Genomic DNA, 19,501 nt, shown 5'->3' on the forward strand with positions numbered 1-19,501 from the left:
GACAACACCAGCTGAAGAAGCGGCACATGGTGGCCCCCAATTTATTGAGTTAATTGACCTCCTCACACAATTGGTCATCAGATTTATAAATCTGAAGGCCTGAAAATCAACAATTCTTTTCTGCTTCCCTCTTGTTCCTTTACTTAGTCTTATTCCTTGTGCATGGCGGACAAAGTGTTTTTGAGCCAAACAAGGGCTTTTCAGGAATATTCAGCTGGGCCTGATTTCCATAGAGATTGAGGCTGTTTAAGATATCTTGGGCTGAGCTAGATGTCATATAATTGAGAGAATCATGTAGCACAGCAATGGACTTTTCCTCAGAAAGGTCCATCTGTTCTAATGATATTGCATCAGAGAAGCCAATAGACTGTTTATCTTCAGGACTTCCTTGAGTGCCCAATGAAACCTGTTTCATCAGAGGGTTCTGCTCCACTTAAGTCCTTATTCTGATTACTCTTCTTCTTAGTATTTGATTGTGTAGAGGTGTTATTGCATTTTTATCAGTTTGACAGTCTTACAAGTACCTTCCATCAAAGGTTCTTTTAGGCCTCTGGCATTTTGGCAAATTGAGTTGTCACAGGAGTGTGCCCCTGCCCAGATATTTCACGCACTGTAGCCTGCTTCATTGGCCTAAATAGACCAACGGCGTATTCGCGCCAGGAGGCGCTCAAATTGGAGCCACACCCCCGGTGGAGCGGGGGACTCACCGTGGGCTTGCTGCCCGATTTGTTGACTCTTTGCCACATTCTCGTCCCTGTTCGGGACACAGCTGGACCCCGCATTTCTCTCCTGCCCGAACTGTTTCACCTGGTCTCTCCCTGCCGCCGCAGCTTACAGCAACACAGCGCGGCCGCAGTGGGGGGGGGACCGAGGGCAAAGGACTTCATCTCCCGGGTGTCCTAGCGGCCGGAAGGCGCCAACGGCGTATTCGCACCAGGAGGCGCTCAAATAGGAGCCACACCCCGGTGGAGCGGGGGACTCTCCGTGGGCTTGCTGCCCGATTTGTTGACTCTTTGCCACATTCTCGTCCCTGTTTGGGACACAGCTGGACCCCGCATTTCTCTCCTGCCCGCATTGTTTCACCCGGTCTCCCCCTGTCGCCGCAGCTTACAGCAATACAGCGCGGCCGCAGTGGGAAGGGGACCGAGGGCAAAGGTCTACATCTCCCGGGTGTCCTAGCGGCCGGAAGCCGCCAACGGCGTATTCGCGCCAGGAGGCGCTCAAATTGGAGCCACACCCCCGCGTCGCCGGAGAAGCCTGGGAGCGTCCCGGGAGAAGCCCGGAACAAGGGCGGGACAGTCTGTCATCGTCGGAGAACCAGAGGGGGCCAGGCCGGGCCACCTCCCTGCCTACGCTTCCCCAAGGTACTGTACATTTTGGAAGATCTAAAGTCTACCCATAACCTAATATGAGGAAATGGAAAAAGACTGAGGAATGGAGCGAGGTAGTTGGGAAAAAGGCAAGGAAGTCCAAGCTGAGGAAACCAGTATCCCATGCAGGGGGGAATCGAACTGACGAGGACTGTGAAATATTGTTAGGCGCTAAGCCTCCTGTACATGTGAGGGGTTCTGAGGGAGTAGATAATAACGTATCGTATGCGGGGGGGAGGGCCAAAGAATGGTACTGTAGTGGTTCCTGAAATGTTTCAGGGAAGGAAAAGAGATGATGGTGGCCAAAAGTTAGGCATGTCTGTGGGTCTCAAAGTTTGTGCTGTCCCCGATAACATCCAACCTAACTGCCCCGCTCTTGAGATACTCCGTGTGCTGGACCCTACCATTGTAGTCTGTAGTAACAGGTTTGATAGCTTAGCTCATGAGGTTAGCAGTGGTACTCCACCTAGCAGCGAATCAGTTACAACGGGAGCTCGCTCGGCAGGTGGGGACTCTCTGAAGACAGGCGTTAGTGGCCTCCTAACAGCTGCCGAGGAAGAAGCTAGTCCCATTACTCTTGTGGTGAAACACCTGTGCAAATTGGTAGAGGCCCTTCAAGACAAAATAGAAAGCCTTACGACCACAGTATCTAACCTCAGGTTGGGGCAGGACTACTGCCCTACCTGTATAACAAATGCAAAAGCCAGTGGAGGGAGGAGAAAGCCAGATACTCAGTCAGCTGCTTGTAGCGCTTTGCATAAAAAGGGATCAGTTGCCCCAACAGATCTAGGTGTCAAAAAGAGTGAAACAAGTAGAGCAGGGAGTGGCCTTATACATACTCATAACGCTCAAACACAAGGGGCTAAACAAACGAATTTAACAATTGAGAGGAAACATACAGGCACAAAGGGGGGTGGTCTTGTAAAAGGCAGTAGTTATATCAATCAGCGGAAACTTTCTAGTTATTTGAAAGTTAAACCCGCAATTTTGCCTGCATATGACCCACAATCTAAAGACTCCCGGAACAGCTTAGCAAAAGTGTATATGGTGAATGTTCCCAAAATAAGGCAGGGTACGGCACTTGAATCGAGTGAATCCCTCACGAATAAGGCAATCCATTGCATTAGACACGTCAGGGGCTGCCACTCGTTAATTAGGGAGGATATCCTTGCAGCAAAAAGGATCTCGACTTTGGGGGTAACAACTGATTGTATTGAATTGGTCCTTAATAACAATTATCTGGCAGAAAATCTGATCCTGTTGGAATTTAGAACTTGCACCCCGGATCATTCTGACATCCAACTGAGACCCCTTCCAATCCAGGAGAAGTTTTTAGACAAGTTGGTGCAAGGGAGTGAATTTGGTTGCTCTGGATTGGATCGAAACGATTGACTACCTGAAGCAGACGCCCAAGCTGGACGTACTTTAAATACCTTAATGGGAAGTCAGAGTCTGTTTTTGGACCCAAATGTATGTACCACTCCACCATTAATAACCCCCAGGTCTGTTGAGGACATTGCTATTAATACACTTAATGTAAAAGCAAGTTCTCAGGCAATCATTTTATACGATGTAGCCAAACCAAATCTGTTATTATCCTGGAACATCGCAGGCCTGAAATAGAGGGTCGATTCTCCTGAATGGGCCTCGTTTATAAATTCCTATGACATCTATTTATTTCAGGAAACTTGGTTGCTAGAACCCCAATTCTACCCTGTTTTTTTTTAACTTAAGTATACCTGCTGAAAAGGGAGCTAGAGGCCGACCCTCGGGTGGCCTAACTATTTGGATAAAACAAGATCTTGATCTTAATGTACAAGTCCTCCCCTCCAAACATAGGGATTTACAGATTCTCACCCTTTTAGCATAGAAACTGTAAATCGGTTGACATTTATAATCTGTACGCAAGGAGTACAGGTGGTAAAAAATCGGAAGTTTTAACGGTCCTTGAAGAATATCTAGAATGTTATTCCCAGCACTCACATAGGTGGAGATTTTAATTCGACCTTTGAGCCCATGGCAGGTGGGGTCTGGAATCTATCGGATGAGGAAGACAGGCAATGGGGAGTACCTAAACTTGAAATAGAGCCGGTAAAAAGGTGGTCCGAAATAACCATACAGATTAACTCACTCTGTCTGAATAAGGGGTTGCGTGCTACCAATGGTAGGACTTCGCACGATAAGTTAGGTGTAACCACTTTTAAAAGTGATTTAAGAGTAAGCAGAATTGATTACATCTTATTGAGTTTAAGCTTATGGGAACATCTGGAAGATATGGTGGTTATTGATAGGATCGAGAGTGACCACAATCCCCTATCTATGTCCTTTTCGTACTGGTCCCCACATAGTGAAGGGAGGGGGATGGCTGAAGAGCCCTCCACCGAAATAGTTATCACAAATGACATGCGTCATGTTAAATGGGCCAAAGTGATGGAATGCCAAGAGCATCTAGATTTTATATTAAGTAAACTAAAGCAAGCTACGTGTGCATTGGAGGCACAAGCTAGAGATGGGATCCTGGCCATAGCTCTTGAATCAAGTACAAAAACACACAAATCCTTCTTTGGAGACCTAAAAAGTCTATTTGTTAGGCCGTACAAGCCAAACATAAAAAATTCTATCTGTCACTCCCCACGTTGGTATACACGGGAGTGTAGGCAGGCCCGGATAGATCTGGGCGGAACCATAAAAAGTGGATCGAGTAATTGTGTGCGTGCCGCTAGGGCAACCTATAGGAGCATTGTACACAAATCAAAGAGAGCATGGGATGAACAAAGATGGCAAGAGCTAAGAGAAGCGGGAGAGCAAAAAGATTGTAGGAAATTCTGGAATGTTTTGAAATGGGGAAGCGAGAAAATTCAGGACAAGCCGCAAAACTGGGTTGCTCGAGCGGAATGGGTATTGTACTTTAAGCCCCAATATGCTAAGGTAATGGAATCTAGTATAAACTTGGAGATTCCAATTATACCCTTCCTGGATGACGCATTCAACCTTGATGATGTGCGTCGTGCTCTGGACCTGGTCGTTCCCGGTAAAGCACCAGGCATAGATGGAGTCCCAGCGGATATATTTCTATATGATAAAGCCTCATGGGGTGACTATATATTGTTGCTGGTAAATACAATAGCTAAAGGAGCACCTATACCTGCAACATGGAATGGGGCTGAAATTATCCCTGTGTTTAAGAAAGCGGACAAGTCGCTACCCAGTAATTACCGCCCAATCAGCCTGATCGACACTATACAAAAGATTCTAGGGAGGCTGATCTTAAACAAGGTACAGGCATGGGAACAGGAGAAGATGATACTATCCCATCTGCAGGCAGGTTTTAGAGCTTCTATCAGCACAGTCGACCAAGTACTACATTTTGCTATGTTGTACTGGAAGACTGTCCTGATAGGTGGGGGTAGCCTTTACGCTGCCTTTATTGATTTAAGGGCAGCGTTTGACCTTGTTCCCCGGGCGACTTTATGGCAAGTCTTAAATGATATGGGTATGCCCTGTGCTCTCCTCTCACTGATAATGAGATTACAAGAATGCAACTTTGCTCAGATAAGGTGGGGGGGCCAAGGAAGCACTACTAGTCAGTTTCCTGTGGAAAGAGGAGTTCGGCTAGGCTGCGTTGTCGCGCCAACCTTATTTTCAATGTACATAAATGATGTGGCAAGCTTCTGATTTCAGAAAATGTTGATGTGCCAACCTTGGCAGGAGCCAAAGTACCCATCCTAATGTTCGCCGACGATTGTCTTATTATAGCTAAAACCCCGAGTGGATTACAGAAGGCGTTAGAAATCTTTGAAAACTTCTGTACCACCCGAGGCTTGGAGGTGAATGTTTTAAAATCAAAATATATGACTTTTAACCAACATAAATCTTTTAAGGGCAAAATTACAATGAACAAATTACCACTAGAAAAGGTGCAAGCATTTAGCTATCTGGGGGTATGCATCCAGCATGACTTATCTTGGAGCCAGCAGGTAGAATTGGGTACCCTTAGGCTCCACCAGATTGCTGGAGCGTTAAGTACGGAACATGCGAGGACCCTTACCAAACCAATTGGCCCAGCTCTTACCGTCTACAATGGCAAGGTGGTTGGTGCAGCCTTATATGGCGTGGAAATATGGGGATTCAAAAACTTAGGAAAGTTGACAGCGTCTGAAAACAGATTCCTTAGAAACCTGGTAAAACTGCCTCAAAGTACTCCCATGTGTCCTTTATTACTAGACATGGGAATGAGACCCATAGCCCTAATAGCTTTATTTCGCCCAGTTTTATACTGGAGACGGTTATGGTCAACTCCAGAATTGAGAACCTTTGCCGTCGGGCTTATGGATGTAATTGAGAGTGACACCTTCCACAAAATCAAGTGGCTATCCTGTATTGGCAAAATACTAGTAGAGCTAGGATTAAAAGAATTATGGGAAGATCCGCTCAATGCCAGATTTCTGACAAAAAAGGTCTTAAAGGGTTTGTACTGGGAGGCTATGGCTTCTAAAGTGTATAGGAATGCTGCTCCCCTGTCGATTACAGGGATCATTCTGGGCTTTAAACACATGGTCAACCGTGAAGATTTCTGGGATGCTATTACCAACCCCATGGATCGCAAACTCTACTTCCAACTTAGAATAGGCAGTTTACCTGTCAGAGCGTTTGCATCCAGGTGGGCCGGGGGGGCAAAGGTTGCCTGTCCCGGCTGCCCAGCTGCTTTGGAAACAATCAATCACATATTCTTCGAATGCCCAGTGTATGTGGACCCACGTTGGATGTGGTTACGACCTATGTGCAAGTTAATGGGCACAAGGAGTGGTTTGGTCCCAGCTAGAATAATTCGTACCAGTACTCATTCCCCTGTGTTCATAGCTGTGGCTATGTTTTTGGGGTGGGCCTGGGCTATTAGAAGTAAATTACAGCTGGGGCAATCCATTTCTTGAGATAACTTAACATAAGCCCCAAAATATGCACTTTAGTTCATACTGAAAAGATGATGTATTTTATTGTATTTTTATCCTTTTAACTATTTTTAATCATCATTATATGAATTTTATATCTTTGTATGCTTTTATGACAATCGTCGAATAAAGCTTGTTTGACTGACTGACTGACTGACCAAGAAGGGACATGGTGGATTGTTTCCTGCAAGGGGGGGTTTCACTTTCATTCAATAGGGGCTACAATGTTTGCACAAATTTCTTATACTTCAGCTATACTTCCTTTCTAATATTTTTCCTTTCAATTTAGAGCAGTGCCCTTCTCTTTCCTTCACTTATGCTGCCAGTCCCAGCTCAGCCACAAGTTATGACAGGTAGTAGGGATGCACAATTACGAGAGCACTCAGGCTACCACAATCTACACCTGCAACTAAGCAAGTGGCTTCCGTGGCCTGCCTTGTGTTCACCTTCCTCCCATGGGAAAACATAATGAAACCCTCTGAGGTAGTCTCCTGTGAGGGAGCACAGCTCACCTACTTCCCCTGCCGTCTGCTATTACAGCACTCTCTTTCCTTGTCAGAAACCTCAAATCCTGACTTCCTGACCACCGCAATTCTGTCCATTCATTGCCTCAGGCGCCAGCAGATGGCATTCTCGGCACCGCAGCAGTTTTCCTGAAAGCAGCTCCAGAGACAAGGCGCAAGACGGGGGCACCTGCATCTATTCCCCTCAAACCACTGAAGTTACTGAGTCCTCTAAGAAGGTGGTAACTTAAAAGGAGAAACTGTAGCCATTGAACAGTTTCCACTTCGGGAATTGTGTTAGCCAACCTCTGGAGGAGTTGGGAAAGCTCCCCCAATATCTTCCCAAACGGGTAGCCTTTTGAATTTTAATGCAGCCCCTACAACAAGGCATGATTTAAAATAATTGTTACCCATTTTAGAATGCAAAGACAGGGATTCTAGTGTGCAGTTCCTTACAGGCCACCAACCCTGTGTTCATTGTCAATCTCAGAGGGTCACAAATAGTCACCTGCATACATACAATGAATTCATTATGCAGGACATTTTGCATCTCCCTATAACTATATAGGCTGCATCCCAAAATAAAAAGCAAGGGTGCACAAAGTTGATGCAAAATGTGCACCCTCTATTTGTGACCTGCTGTTTGTATAACGGGCCCTACTGCATTTTAGATTGATGACCGATTTTTGAAGTTATTAGAACTCTGGATAGTTCTGGAACACTGTAGAAAACTTGGGTTCTGACTTAGACTTGGTGGATGTGATACAACATCACAAAGATTGTATTAAAAGTGCATTATATTCCATGGTAATTGTAGTATGGTTGACACCAAACACTAAATCATTTCCTTAATCTGCAAACAAAATATTCCCAATAAAACACTATTTTCCCTATATCCCTTTACTTTTTTAAATGTAAGAATGCCTGTTGGTATTCTTACTTCTGGACAAATAACAATCAAGAACATTTGGGTTAGGGGTACACCTTCTCCTTAGAGACAATAAAAATAGATATTTCAAAGAAAAATTCAGAAGACTGTAATTCATTCTAATGCACTTTCTCTCTAAGGTAATTTTCATGATGCAACCAAGCAAATGATGAAAAATATGTATCAGTGTCAGCCACTAGTAATTACTCCAGGCAGCATTCAATTCCATTACTGTATATTGGTCTCTGACACCACAGAATGGGACCAACCATTTCCAAATAACCTTTGTCCCGCACAGAAATCAACACCATTGCTTGTTTGAGTAACATTTCCAGCAGAGGAAACCAATGTGTTTCTACCGTCGGGATTAAGATGTCAGTTTCGAACAGGCTTTTCATGTCAGACTTCAGACTTCAGACTTCCGGGCTGCAGGTTTAAACTGCAAGTCAGGCTACCATGTTAGGTTAATAGTCAAAGGGGCAGATTTATGTTAACTGGCGCATCCCCAGGGATGCGCCAGTTAATGTGCGCCACAGTGCGCCACTGCTCCGCCACCCATGGTGCGCCGCATTTACAATGCGGCGCACCATGGTGCAAGGCAGTGAAGATGCGTGACGCATCTCTCGGCGTACGGGCGGCGCATTGCAGGAGTCATTTCGCAAGTGCGACATGGCTCCTGCAATGCACAGGGCCACCTCTTCAATGCATGGTACGTCACCCTTACGCCTGCTTCAAGCAGGCGTAAGGAATTGACGTAGAAAGTGACTGAGTGAAATCACATAGATTTCACTCAGCCACTTTTAGGAGGCGTTCCTGCGGAGGAACGCCTCCTTATGGCGCAGGGCTTTCCAACGTGACGCATCTCCTAGATGCGTCACGTTGTAAATAGGGCGCATTGTTTGCGCCGCCGATGCGTCACATTAAGTGACACAATTGCGGCGCAAGGAGGCACAAGGGCCTCATAAATCTGCCCCATGGTCTTTTTGTCACACTAGTAGATGTTACATAAGTGATGCAGTCCAAAGGAGACATTTAACTTTCTATGTCATGGATATATATTATGTGCAATATACAATGGCTTTCAAAGGACGTAAAAAAATGCAATCAGGAATTAGCCATGTTGTTTATGTTTTAAGAGTACATGGACTGGAAGCTGGAAAGCAGTGCAACTATGTGCAGGGTTTAAAAAACAGCAATACAATTCAGAAAAATATGGGATGACCATGCAAAAGAGGCATTTCTCACACAGAGCTGGTGCATTTATATATTGGCTTTTTAAAGGTATCTTTATATTTATAATGAGAAGGTGGTTTATACGTCTCCACCCATACCAACGGCAAAAGACACGCTCTTGAGAAGTGGTGAACTTGTCAAACACTTGGTAATAGAATGAAGTTCTAAAATGACTACACTGAAACATGATGTTGATTTCAGATGAACTTCATGAATAAGAATTCAGTGGGGTTACATCTGACCAATATACAAGAAATGGCGAGAATGTTTCCTTTGTGGGTGAATGCTTGACTACTGTTATCTTGTGATCTGATCAAGAAAAAGAATCATAGAAAAACCCTAGGCGCTCATTATGAAATGAAGGCTGAGATGTAGCATGAAATAACTCTATGTTATCTTGCTATGTTGATGTGTACGGTCAGGAAAAAAACAAGGCATATTCCTAAAAACCTCTCTTTTTTTAAGGACAAAAGCGCAGCAGAAGGCAATTATTCCCTTTCTCCGACTCTTTCACACTGACTTTTTCAACTGAGGGAGCACAGAGCACTATGGTAGGACTGTTCTTAAGGTCTCAGTTGAATGGCAGCATGACTCAGAAGGGACTTGTCTGTCTATGGTCTTCTTCATTAGTATCCCAAAAGAGGAAACAAAGATTTTCAGCCCAACGTAATTCCTCTTTTTTAACTGGAGTTGCATATACTCCTATCAAGGCCAGAATGAGACAGATATTCTGAAGGGTACCTGACTCTGACACTCAATTGGTTAAGTATGTGGTATTCCTTCTATACTTCTTCTGTATAAATAGGAAGGTGGTGCTCAGCTCTGAGTAATTTGCAAAGATTGATATGTTCAGGACTTACCTCTCTCTATCTTAAGGGCATTGGGATTGGGATCTTAGGGGACCCAGTCTAATAAACCAGAGATATGTCATACATCCTAGAGATGGTGGGGAAAATCTGTGTTTTGTTGCTGGCCAACCTTTTACCAAGAGTCCTTCTTGATGAAAGAACTTTGAGAAGGTGGATAGGCCTGAGAAGACAGGGCTGCGTTTTGGCTCCAACCTTGTTTTGTATTTTTATTAATGGCCTAGTGTGAGCCTTGATAGCAGGAGGGGACATAGATGCTCCAAAGTTAGAAGGCCGCAAGGTACCTGCCTTGATGTTCGCAGATGATACCCTCCTGCTGTCAAGATCACCAATGGGTATTTGAAGGGTCTTGGATATTTTTCATTTATTTTGCAAGAACAGGGGTTTGGAAATCAACACCCAGAAAACAAGATATATGATGTTTAATGCAGGGCACTCAAACCGACCAAATCCACAATTAGCTGGGACATTTTTAGAGAAAGTCTCTCTATGTGAATATTTGGGATTATCCTTGTGGACTGGGGGTTGGTGCAGACCGGAATAACAGGCGTGGAGGCCGTATATACTTGGCTATGTTAGCTGTTTTTATTGTGGGATTAACAATCGGGGTAGGGGCAAGGTTTGAAGACTGGAGGTCGGAGAATCTTTTCTGCTTGGTCCGCCGGTAAACGGATCTTCCGGGGCGGTCAGCTGGTCTTCCGGATGGGGAGAAGCTCCGGTGTAACCTCGGAGGGAAACAGAGAGGTAGAGGGGTTTTAGTCCTTTTCAGCACGGACATGTGGAGTACTAACACCAGCACCGGGTCGTGTGGGGACAAGAATGAACGTGAGGATGGGAACGGAAGGGAGGGTTTAGGCGGAAGGGAAGAGATGGTGGAACGGGGAGAAGACGGATGCTCCAGTGAGTGAGGGGCGGGGTTTTAGGGCTATGGTACACGAATGCGGTGCAGTGATACTACTAAATATATTTACAGTGCAAGGGTGAAGTCTACGTGAGGTCTATCAATATACAGATATTTACAGTTATCTACAAGGGGAAACACGGAGAGGGTAACAAGGTACTCACGCGCCCCGCTGTGACTCTCCGGCGAGTCACGGCCGCTCTCCAGCCACCTCCAGAGGACTCCACCACTCCTCGGTCCAGACGTCCTCCGCTTCCTCTTCGTTACTCCTCTCGCTCCGTACACTCTCCTTCACTGGTCCACTACGCGCTGTCTCCTGCCACGAGTCGGCTACCTGGAACGCTCTCCTCTCTTCGTCCTCGGCTTTTCTGCCTCTCGATCTGTTGCTGGGGGCGGGACTTCCGGGTTCACTGCCGGTCGCTTCCGGGTTGTCACTTCCGGGTTCTCGGGGTTCGTGGGAAGCCGCTTCCGGGTTAGCGCTCTGTCCTGTCTGTCGGTCCGAGTCCTGCAGGGAGAAAAAGAGAGGTGGAGTCCTGGTCGTCAGGGACGCAGGAGGGTTAGTGTTCATGGTCTCCCCGTTCAGGTACTGCCCATTCAAGGTGAGTGGCGCTCCCCCTCCACAATCCTTTAATGAGAAAATGGTGTGGGGTGATCAAACTAAGAAGGTTTGTCTTAAGCTGGCGCAAATGTCAGGGGGCCTAGCGAAATAGTAGAGAAAGTGTGTACTTAAGACACTGGGGCCGGTGTTGGAAATATATAAGGCACAAGCCAGAGGGGCTGCCCTGTATGGAGCGGGACTATGGGGCCACAGGCTATCTGAACAACTTGCTAGGATTGAAAACTAATTTCTTAGACAACTGCTGGGATTTCCCAGTAGTACCCCAGTACCTCCGCCCTGAATGGATCTGGGTGACAGCCCACTGGCACTAGAGGAGGTGCTTAGACCCCTGCTGTTCTGGTGCTGTATATGGAGCCCCCAGGGTTATCCATGTATAAGAAGGGATTGAGGTAGGTGTAAAACCTCAGTGGAGCAACCAAATATCTTGCCTCATCTATATAAAGAATTCCTTCATATCCATTGGAATGGGAGATCTTTGGGATAGTCCAGAAGAAAGTTATTTGTTAACACCAAGAAACGCCTAGATAAAAAATTGTAAGGATCACCACCTCAATTTATTATTGAGGGACCCCAGGACAGGCACACTTGCATCATCCTTATTAGAAGTTAAACTCCAATATACCTCAGAATCACCCTTCTCTTGCTAAAAAACTCTATTTGCAGTTTAGGCATGGTGTACTTACTTTATGTGCTGTTACTTATAAATGGGGGGGAAGTTTAACCTTGAAAAGTATGCTACTTTTATTACTTCATTACTATTCTACCTACTATTAACAAAACCTCTAAGGTGTCTATGTATCTGCTTCAGTTGTGTAAAAACGACGCTAGCATTGCGACTCAAATGTGCCGTGTAGCAAAGTGTGCACAAATCCCAAATACATTTTTTTATATGTTAATTAGACCAATATATTACTGTACACACCTCACAGCCGCATTAAAAACAACTCACATGCAATGGTTTTCCTACCTTATTCCGGAATAATGGGCAGCCTACCAAAAGCCCCCCAAAGCTTTTCCCACCGATTTTTGTGATGCATTCCTGATGCTGAGAATAAGAGGACATCTCCCAAAAAACAAAGTAGCAGTTACTTCATATAGCTATCAGGAAGTTCCATTGTTTGGTGAAAATGTACCTTTTTGTTGTCTTGTTGTCCTCTCTGTAAAAGGATTCATGTAATCAAAGATTTCTGCAGAAAGAAGCACGAGGAACAATCGCATTGCCAAAAGCACACCGCATCACCTTGTGGCCCATTATGCAGCTATTGTGTAGAAAACACACTCCACATTTGCTCAACAAGATACCACTAACTAACTAATAAGTAGAAGTACTCGAATGTCTTACCCATGTTGTGCAAACATGTGAATTCTTGTTCAATAAACAGGCATGTGAGCTTCCATTCTGAACCTGAGGCACATTTCACAGAAAATAAAGTACAATAGGAAGCATTTACAAATGTAAACATAGCAGGTGCCTCAGTTGAAGCTCTACTTCTGTAAAAGACAAATGGTTGTAACTCCTTGACTTGGCGAAAGCAAAGCAAATGTTTTTTCTTAGCAAATCCATATTGAAAAACATTAGGAAATCCTTAATGGAGGTGAATGCATTGTAGATCTATGGGAGTTCAAACTGTGGTGACTGATGAGTAAGTTATTTTTTTGCCCTTTCCTGGTCCGAGTAGAGTCCATGGTTCTCCCTTCAAATTACTATGAGTATGCATATGTGCAGATCACTTGCAAGCTCCCCCCTTTTGGCCCTGGCCTGTCCACCTAGTCTAAAAGAGTAGAAATTGGAAGTTCCTCCCTGTTGGAGTGCATGCAGGGGTCTTGCAAGAGTATTGTGGAATAGTAAAATAAAATAAAAATAAAAATGCATTTAAACAATATAAATGTAAATAAATGAATAATCTTTATTTATGTTGAATTAAAAAGGGTACCTTTAGCATTCCAAGCTGGTTTGTCTCAAGAAAGTAAGAGTCAGTTTGTATTCTATGTTGGTATCAATATTAAGCTTCATGACACAGTGACTGTGCGCCATAGAAGAAGATCATAAAAAGCAATCACCTCTGAAAAGCACATTTTGTTGTACTTTGGCACTAACTGGTGGGTTAGACTACTGAAAAAAAGCAAACGTTAAAGTGACATTATAGTTAGAGATTTGTATTATTAAAAAAAAAACATTGAAATTCACTGAAAAAAACATAGGCCAAAGGGACATAACAGGTAGGAAAAGTATCTCATAAAAAAATCCCATAGAAATGCACTGGAAAAAACGTAGTTCAAAGTGACAGTAAGGTTAGGAAATGTAATTACATCTTTCTTTGCATTTAAAAAAGCCTCGCAAATTCTTTGAAAAACCATTGCTTAAAATAATGTTATAGTTAGTACACAATATAGTTGTTATGTAATATGTGAAACTCAAAAAAACGCTGAAATTCAGCAATTATAGTTATCAGAGCAAACTATAACTTGCACCTCCGCCATGTACTTACTTATCACCTCAATTATTACATCACTTGTGATATGTTCTATGACGTCATTGATGGCATCGCTGATGACATCTTAAATGGCATCATTGATTACCTTACTGACGGCATCACTAATGACAGCATCAACCAACTTTTGTGTGCATTATTCTATGAAGCAGAACAGCATTAGAGGTATAAAAGGAAGTGCAAAATAGCTCACAATAATATAAAGCAGTTGTTCTTCACGTTTTGACTTCTATGCACCACCACTGAAAAATTAATGGAATCCAGGGACCTCCCACTGACTCATTATTGGAAGCCAGGGACACCTGGACTTAGTAATGTCAATGAATTTGAGTCTCAAACCAATACACAAAACATAAAACCATGTGTAGATCAACTAAATGCTGCAATAATGAAAAATGTTGTTTATTTCACAATGTATTATAGAAAATGTTGTAAAAGTTTAAATTTTGCTTTTTAACTTGTACATAAATCATTTTAATTTATTAATTTTAATATTATTTAATTTTGTGAAAAAAGTCATGGACACCCTGAGTAGGCCTCATGGACTTCCAGGGGTCAGCAGACCACACAATGTTTAAGAACCACTGATATAAAGCATTATTTATGCTTCAGGCACACAACCCTGTAAAGGATGGGCCCATAGGTTCTAGACATGTTCTAGAGTCACAATCCAATGGTTCTTTTTAGCAGCATGAAAGTGTAAAGGGGAGAAAATTGTTAGGGGTTAAGAATCAATTACCCAACAATTCCCTCAGATACATAATAAATCAAGGGCAACTACTTACGGTTATTTAATTCATTACAAAGCCAAAAACAACTGAATATAAAGACACTTCAAAATGAGAGTATATAAATACATAGGAATCAACATAAAGCAAAATCTATGCATCCAGTTTAAACGATACAGCACAAGCAATATGAGTAATTCAAGAAATAAAATACAGAAAATCAGGGTGCATGAGTCCAGATTTCCAGACATTCAGGGTTGGTTAATAATAGCATTGATCTGTCCTTACTCTAGCACTAAGTTGACAAGCCTAAATGTGCATTTTCAGGAGGGAGGCAGGATAAAAGTTATCAGTACATGGAGTCTCCCTAAGTAGTCTCTCCATGATCCATGGGTCAAGCAGCATAGAGCTACCAAAGTCAGAGCTCATTCTAATGAAATTTTTCTCTGAAGGCAAAGAAGAAGTGGCTTTCTATACCTAATTCCAAAATACAATTATTCTCAGGTGGCACTCCTATGGGACACTTCGGATCACGCCGTCCACGCTGAGCACATTCCTGAAGGAAATTTTCCACAGGACAGCGGTGCATCTTCCTTGATACAATTTGTCCTTTGTTCTCTGTGAAGCACAATGACCTTCCTGTAACGGCTCAAACAATGCGATTGTAACTTCTTCTTTCCTGGCCTAACTAGTAAAACTAAGGCATTATTCCTTCTAATGAGAGCGTTTCTTTTGCTTGCCCCACAAAATGCGAGAAAGAACAAATTGCACAGAACACACGAAATTCAAGCTGTTAATTCTAAAGCAAGAGTCTCAGGGACTTGCATTTCAGGCTTACAAAATTCAACTAACATAAGAAAGCACCATGTAAGCTTTACGAGTTCACATAACGTAAGGCACTTTCAACTAATGTATTTACCTACATATGAAATAACATAAGTAATAAGGTCATGTACATGTATATTTGTCCGTTGCACAAAATGAGTTAGCATTAATGTATTCTGCTAGTTCCATTTTTTTTCTTTGTTGATTCTCCATGTTGCTTTTCAATGGCCTAAAATACACCAAATTTCATGTTAATCCATTTCACATTTCTAACACTTCACTTTAATACAACAAATGATTATATGCGGGTGGGACCTACGTGTAATTATGATGAACCCCTGCAAATGTGATAAGATCTTCACTCTATCAACCCCCTAAGCTTATGTTATGTACAACATTGACCTTATACCTTTCACTTTCATGGGTAATCAACCTCATGTTGACAATCAAACACACATAGATGGGTAACCTCTACTGCACATGGTGTTAAATCTGTATAAAACTGTTCAGATAAAACCAGTCTACTTAAGACACTCAAACCCTGTTGCATAACTAGTGCCCTACTATAGACATTCGTTAGCCTGTATAAAACCCTTCACCATTAGCAAACCTTTCGTGAGAAATGAAGCACACATAAATAGAAAATTAGGTACTGGAAACAATATTCACCCCCATGTGGAGCCTTTGCGCTGTATTAAACTTTTTACATGCAGACAAACTCTCATGAGGCATGAACTACATATTATTTTTAAAATATGTAGATAGCGAAAACCGGGTTCACTCTATGCAAAACCACTCTGAAGAGATCTTAGTCACTGTAAACACCCACAACATGCAGATGCTAAAGGTTGCACTGTCATGTAGTCCCGAAAAATACATAGGATCTGCACGTTTGTTGGACAACATAAACTAAGGAACGGGAGTCAAGACTGATTTCAGACAGCCCCGCAGGACATGTCAGCCTATATACCAGCTAGCTCACAGTGCCACCATAAGCCCCATAACCTTCCCAAGGAGTGAATAGTTCCTGGCAACCATCGAACATGAAAACCCTTAATCTTTCAGGGATCGTGGAAACAGTCCAGTGCTTTTCGCTCAGTCATTCAGTCACTCATGCTCACTTGGGGCCCTATGTATCAAGCCTTTTGCGAATACAAACGGCCTTTTTGCATGTTTTGGGATGTATGAAATATTCCCAAAATAAGGATTCGCAAATGTTTGTGATTCCTTATTTTGCCATTGCATTTAGGGAATCGCAATTTTGCGATTCCTTAAATGCTATGTATGTAGCATTTTTGAGTTGCGAATTTTGGTTAAGAATTCGCAAATTACCACCAACTTGTAGTTGATGGTAACTTGCGAATTCTTCAAAAAATGCACAATTTGGCATTTTTGAAGGTGGCATGTGATGCACACACATGCCCATAGGGCATGTATGTGCGCCATATGCACACACATGTACATTTCAGGGGAGCAGCAGGGTGTCTTTGAGACAACCCTGCACCCTTGAAATAATTCTCAAATTGCGATTAGCAAATTGCGAATTCGCAATTTGAGAATTATTTCGCAATCATTCCTATGGGCCTCCTGGCCCTTAGGAATGCATTGGAAATTATTCCTTAATTGCGAATTCGCAAAATGCAAACTCGCAAATAGGGAAGATTAAGGAATCGCTAAAAAATAGCGATTTTCTTCATACATACCATTTTGCGATTCCTAAATAGCGATTCCTTAAAAATCGCTATTTAGGAATCGCAAAAGGGTTTGTTGATACATATGGCCCTTGGTCTCAGAGAGAAACACAGAATAAACTTTGGGGATGTTTTCAGTAAGCATTTATTGAACCAGCGTCATTCTGGTATAAAACATGTTTGCTGCGACAATCAATAGACAGAAGCTAACATAAGAGATTACAAGCACCAACAGAGTAAATAGAAGGTAGAATTCTACAATGCTGCTAAAACAGTGAATATATGCGGGCATATAAATATGACTGTAATCAAGTGTACTCCTAGTATGCGGACCCTACCAAAGTGTGCCTAAGTGAACCTAGCATGTATGTGGGTGTAAAGCCAAGAATCCCTTAGGAAGGAGCCAACCCCATTACCTGATGGGAGAGAATGAAGGACCCCATCTTGGTCTCGAGCTGGACACCCCGCAAGAGATGTCAGACCGCTGCATGTTAAAGCTTATGCAGACTGGAACTTCAGTGTGTTGTCAGCGTGGAAGCGTCACCTCTCCTTCAATAGTGAAGGTGCACTTCTTTTATACAGATAAATTAGCCTCAGGGGTTCTACCACAATCAATATATTATGAGTATGATTATGTTATTGAGCCTAAATCAATAAATGTACTTTATGCAGAGTAGCCTGAGTGCCCTAAGATGAAAGATAGCAATGACATTTGTACAGAGTATGTTAATCCTGGCATGGATGTCATATACAGAGGATTTTACTAAGAATCCTTATGGATAATAAATGAGGCTATTTTTAAGGAAACCAATCAACATTTATTCAGCATGTAACTAGGTAAAAGGTCAGGGCTAGAAACCTTTTGGTGGGCAAGTTAGGATGAATGTAGGTGAAAGGTCGCTTTGCTTCTTAGGCCTAGATTGGGGGACATAACACCCACTCCTCATCGGAAGGACGATATGTAACTGGTGCTAAAATAAGGCCGCTAAAAAGCATTAAAACTTTGTAAATCATTTAAAACCAATGTCTATAAATATCTAAAAGCATTGTAGTGTAGTTCCTATATTCTCAATAGGCTCTGCGCATTGGAATAACATAAACAATAGTTTAGACGTAGGACTGAGGTCGACTGGGTCTCTATTGAATATGTTAGACTTAATTATGAATGCCAGCTAGCTCAGAGGTCACTAGAAACTTTCTCGAGTAAACAAGAAGGTGTTAACTTTCCTGAATAGACCAGAATGGATTAGTTTCTGACAACCGCATAGACATGACAACTTTGCTCCCTGCAGAATAAGGAGTATATCTCCAGAGTCGCGGAAACAATAGATAACTATTTCACTCAGTCAATCGTGCATGCTTAGTTTCACCAGAAGCGCAGAGAAATAGAGAGATGGGCGTTTTCAATAAAAGGTGGTTATTTATTGAACAGTCTTCTTTCTCATGCAAGAGAAGTGAGTTGCCACAATTGCAATACTTGTCATAAAATAAAGTGCGTACAGTAAAAGGAGTATTATGAAATAATACTGTAAAAGCATGGTACAGTTTCTAAGCCATACCGTGTTTAAAATAGATAAAATATATACATACATAAAATCATTGACTAAACGTACTCAACTGGTGCTTCTAAGATACGCCTACCCCGGTGTACCTAACCTAAGCCTAGTGCGTGGGAAAGAGTAAGTGAGCTGCAGTTTAAGTTAAGTTAGTTTTTGCCAAGAATCTGAATCAATAATTCTCTTAGGGTCTAATCAGCTCTATACCTTGTTTATAGAATGAAGGAGGTCTTGTATCTCGTTCTCAGGACTCGATCTCCCAGTAACCCGCAAGGGTGACTGGAAACACTGGAGCTGGATTTCTCGGCAGGAGAAAAGACAGCGTCTCTCTCAGTGCGTCAATGGGAGGGTCGGCTTCCTTCTGCACTTGCCTCAGCAGGGCGTCGGGCAAGTAGATAGCTGATCTGCTCCAAACCACCGTGTGTTTGCTAGGGCAGCTGTTGGTATATTTATACCTGGAAGGTGCCGGGTTTGACGTTAGGTTGGACATAAGACGTCACTAAGAACTTACAGTTCTATCAGGACTCCAGGAGTTCTTGGACAAATCAAAACAGAAGCGAGGGGAATTCCCGGGCTGCTGGATGCTTGGTTTGTTTAAAGAACGCGTTGTACTTTCTAGGAGTCTATGGGAGTAACCTTGCCGTATTTGGACTGCATTGGATATTACTAAATATGGATATAATTCTTATGCCTTTATTAGGATATGATTTGTTATAACCACATAAGGGCATAAATCGGGAATATTTAAATAGGGTCCTAGATACGTTCACAACACCCACTCCATGTATAATGTCCATCATTAATAAAATACTAAGCAATATTAAACATATACCTATGCAT

Source organism: Lissotriton helveticus, chromosome 4_1 (genome assembly GCF_964261635.1).
Source record: "Lissotriton helveticus chromosome 4_1, aLisHel1.1, whole genome shotgun sequence".
Lineage (NCBI taxonomy): Eukaryota > Metazoa > Chordata > Amphibia > Caudata > Salamandridae > Lissotriton > Lissotriton helveticus.